This window comes from Rattus rattus, chromosome 14 (genome assembly GCF_011064425.1).
Source record: "Rattus rattus isolate New Zealand chromosome 14, Rrattus_CSIRO_v1, whole genome shotgun sequence".
Classification (NCBI taxonomy): Eukaryota; Metazoa; Chordata; class Mammalia; order Rodentia; family Muridae; genus Rattus; species Rattus rattus.
The window spans coordinates 4,868,394-4,873,258 of record NC_046167.1 but is presented as its reverse complement, the minus strand read 5'-3'; the positions used below and the strand labels follow the sequence as shown (position 1 = coordinate 4,873,258).

General features: G+C 45.0%; 1 pseudogene; it reads left to right on the top strand.

Moving 5' to 3' along the window:
- The first annotated feature begins 829 nt into the window (after nucleotides 1-829).
- On the top strand, nucleotides 830-1,733 carry LOC116883918 (annotated as a pseudogene).
- The last annotated feature ends 3,132 nt before the right edge of the window (nucleotides 1,734-4,865 follow it).

The window sequence follows — 4,865 nt, the reverse complement described above, 5'->3', positions numbered from 1 at the left end:
AACTTCTTGCATTCCTAATCAATATCCCAGCAGGGTTCTTATAGAAATTGACAAGCTACTTTCAAAATGTGTAGGAAATGTAAAAGGACGTGGGGTGGCAAAAAGCCACTTGAAAAGGCTTGAGTGACTTACCGGAAAGCTAAAACAATGAAGACACCATAGTTATTACCGAGTGCTTAGAAATATTGACCAAAAATAGAAGAGAGCCCAGAAACAGACCTGCTCACAAAGGACGGATTGAGAAAGATGCCACCGTAATTGAATACATAAAGGAGAAAATTTTCTTCAAGCGTCCCTGGTAGAGTTGGACATTCATATGCTGATTGTGATGCTTAATTTACCCACAACGTCTACCAATGTTACCAGGGCATGGACCTAAATGTAAACTAAAAGTATGAGCCTTATGAACAAAATAAAACAAACCCAACAGCAGCAAGCAGCAGCAACAACAACAACAACAGCAATCAGCAACAACAACAACAACAGCAGCAGCAGCAACAGCAGCAACAACAACAACAGCAGCAGCAACAACAGCAGCAGCAACAACAACAGCAGCAGCAGCAACAACAACAACAACAGCAATCATGACAAGGAGGGCTTGAGAGATGGCTCAGTGGTTAGGAGCACTTGTTCATCTTGAGGAAGACCTGGGTTCAGTTCCCGGCATCTGCATGGTGACTCCCGTTCTAGGAAATCCAATGCTCTCTTCTGGCCTCTGCAGGTTCTGCAATGGATGTGGTGCACAGATGTGCCAGCAACCATCCTACAGAGAATATGAATAATGTCCTTTTCTTGACATTGAATTGGAAGAGGTGAGTCCAGTCTCAAAATGGAGGGCCACGATCCAAAGGAACCGGAGCAGCTGAAGAAGCTGTTTATTGGTGGTCTGAGCTTTGAAACCATTGAGGATAGCTTAAGAGAATGTTTTGAGAAATGGGGCACACTTACAGACTGTGTGGTAATGAGAGATCCTCAAAGAAAGCGTTCCAGAGGCTTTGGTTTTGTGACCTACTCTTGTGTGGAAGAGGTGGATGCTGCAGTGTGTGCTTGGCCACACAAGGCTGATGGGCGTGTGGTGGAACCAAAGAGAGCTGTTTCTAGAGAGGATTCTGTGAAGCCTGGGGCCCATTTAACGGTGAAGATTTTTGTTGGTGGCATTAAAGAAGATACAGAAGAATATAATCTGAGAGACTACTTTGAAAAATATGGCAAGATTGAAACCATAGAAGTTATGGAAGACAGGCAGAGTGGGAAAAAGAGAGGATTTGCTTTTGTAACTTTTGATGATCATGACACAGTTGATAAAATTGTTGTTCAGAAATACCACACTATTAATGGGCATAACTGTGAAGTGAGAAAGGCCCTGTCTAAACAAGAGACACAGTCTGCTGGATCACAGAGAGGTCATGGAGGTGGATCTGGCAATTTTATGGCACGTGGAGGAAACTTTGGTTGGAAGAGGAGGCTATGGTGGTGGAGGTGGTGGCAGCAGAGACAGTTATGGAGGCAGTGATGGTGGATATCATGGACGTGGAGGAGGCGATGGTGGCAGCTATGGTGGTGGTCCTGGTTACAGTAGTAGAAGAGGAAACCAAGATGGTGGATTTAGTAGTGGAGGAGGAGGATATGATAGTTACAATGAAGGAGGAAATTTTGGTGGAGATAACTATGGTGGTGGTGGAAACTATACTGACTTTGGCTATTACAGTGGACAGCAGCAATCAAATTGTTGACCCACGGCGGGGGCAGCTTTGGTGGAAGAAGCTAGTTCTAGCAGGAGAGAGAAAGCAAGGAGTTGTCAGGAAAGCTGACTTTGAGACAGTCATCCTGAACGCATTAGCAGAACTGTAAAAATCTGCCACAGAAGGAACGATGAACCATAGTCAGAAAAGTCGCTGCGGCTTAAACAGGAGGCCCCTCTTGTTCAGGACGCTCACATCCACAGTTTGCAAACAGTGCAGATATTGATTAATGCAATGCAGGGTCAGTCAGATGCACATTCCTGAGGTCTTAGCTGTTGTAGCTTTTCCCTTTTCATTATTAGGTCAGACACATTGCCCTGTGCATTGTGGCAGTGATACTAGAAATAAAACATTAAGGAATTTTTAACTTTTCAAAAAGAGATACTTTTCTTTAAGTAGCGAAGAAACCTTTTGTTTTAGAGTAACCTACAATGTATGAAGAAAAGTCTAAACTTTAAAGCTTCTGGCCTTTGAGAGATACATGTAAGAGGTGGCGGTAGAAGGCTGGAGAGATGGTTCTGTGGTTAGAGCTCTTCCAGGTTGAATTCTACCATTTACAGGACAGCTTGTAGCTGGCTGTAACTCCAGCTCTAGAGGATCTAGCGCTCTCTTCTGGCCATGTCAGGTATTGCACACACATGGTACATAGACACACAAGCAGGCAAAACACCTACGCACATAATAAAATTTTAAATTTAAAAACGAAATGAGGATGGACCATATATTGGTGGGAGATAGTTCTAAATTACATTTCTGATAGATTACTGATATATAAAACAATTCTTACAGTTTAGTAAGACAACACAGGAGATCATCATCACTCTGCAAGAGACAAATATAAATTAAAAACCCATAGAAGAGGGCCAGCAAGAGGGCTCAGCAGGTAAAGGAGCTTGCTGCACAAGCCTGGAGACCTGAGTTCAGTCCCCAGAACCTTCGTGGGAGAGGAGAGGACTGACTCTTACATGCTGTCCTTTGACCTCCACGGGAACACCATAGCACATATTCCATCGCCTCGTAAAATGAAGAAAAAAAATAAACAAAGCCTAGAAGAGACACCACGTTTACCCTCTGGAATGGACAACCGTTGGAAGGACTGACCACATCAAGACCTGCAGAGCTCACTGGCCTATTTACCGTTATGTGGGAGGCGTGGAAAGTAATCAGCTCACCAACTGTGTGCTTCAAATAGACGTGACCCCATCCCCACAAAAAACTGAACACAAGACATACTGAGTCAAGAAAAGGTCCATGAAAAGTCAAAACAGACATTCAAATTATTTCACAAAAATAACACTGTAGTAGTGCGGGCCATGCCTACGAAAGCCAAACAAACCTCACTTTAAGTCTGCCTTTGCCATCTACCGGATGAACGACTTTATGCCGACTATTTATCCCAGACCTCATAAGATCAGGGTGGGGCTTAGATGACACCATACGACTCATGCTACGCAGCTCGTAACTCTGTGGCTCAAGATAAGTGTTTGCCAAATGCCTGTTTAGAAATGGCCTGGTGAGAGAGCATGCGTGCTTGTGCATAGACAAACATACACCCACACGCGCACATGTGCTCGCACAGATAACGTTACAGGAGAACACTGGAACTAGCACGTGTGTAAGGTAGAGCAATGGTGTAAGTGAGGAATGATTGGAAGAGCTGGACACGATTTCTGGAGGAAATCATGGCAATAGATATGAAAAACGAGCAATGATTTTTGGGCCAATTAAGGGAGCGAAGGGCAGAAAGTGTCACCGTGTGCTTGGGAATGACGAGTAGTTCGCTATTCCTTGGAGCGAAGAGAACCTAATACAGAAGGGAGGAGCCAGTCCGAATGCCAGCCATGTTGCAGCCCGTCCTGCCGTGGAGCAAGAGGGAGCGGGCGAAGACAAAGAAAGGCTCATTAGTCTCGCATCTTACAGGGGTGACTTTAATCATCCTGGAAAAGGGCAGCTAAAGGGAGCGCGAGGTCACAGGACTCAGATATATCGAGAGGCTTGTAGAGCAACCCAGGGAAAGGACGGTGGTACTGTGAACGCGGGCCACGGGAGTGACAAGGTAAATCTGCGAAACCTAGAATCTGAGAGCTGAGCACGAAGGAGAATGAGTGTCAGGCTTCACTTAGGAGCAGAGTTAGGAGGGCGCAAGCGCCCCTAGAGAAGTGGTTCTCAACCTTCCTCATGCCGCAATGCTTCAATACAGCTCGCTTCTCATGCTATGCTCACCCTGACCGTAAGAATATTTTTGTCGCCACGTAATAACTAATTTTGCTACTGTTTATGAATTGCAATATAAATATCTGACATGTGGAATACCCCTGTGAAAGTGTCATTCAGCCCCACAAAGGGGTTATGACTGTAGGTCACTGCCCTTGGCAGGAGACACATGTCTGTACTAGGAAAACCATGCCTTTAGGTGAACCATGCTGATGCATAAGGTGTGTGTGAATATTAGGTGGAACTATCCAACGAGGGCAAGGTCATCTGAACCTGAGTCCATTATCAGAGTTAGATGGGAGCTATGGAAAGAGATAGCAATTGAAGTCACAGACAGAGGCAAGATCACCCCAGAAAAGCATAGTGTGAGAGAAAGCCAGGAACCTATTACTTAAAAAAAAAAAAAAAAAAAAGGCAGCATTTATGGGGGGTATAGAAAAAACCTTCAGTATTGGTTCTGGCTAGGAGAAGGATCTAGGGACAGCACAGGGAGCAGGATGCTTCCAGAAGGAGCTGCTAAGACTGTCATGTACACAGCGGTATCAGAAAAGACAAAGACCAGGGAACGTCCTACAGATCTAGGCAGTGCTAGTGCATGGTACCAGAGTGACATGCTATTGGAGGGTCTCGTAGACCTTTTGGAGGCAGACATTAGTGGAACCACAGCCAACTTTGGCCTGGCTTTCGGCTCCTAACTTGTGAAGTGAGTGTCTTGTTCTTCATGTATTCCTCCATGATGCACTTACTGTCCCTGGCCATAGGACGGCATCTCCAAAACCATGAGTCAAGATAAATCTGCCTTATTAAAGTTTAGAGAGAGGGGGAGAAGCCGTGGCAGGACAAGATGGCAGGTGATGTTAAGATTCTGCTCTGTGTATTTACAGAGTTGTATTTTACAGAGTGTGCCTA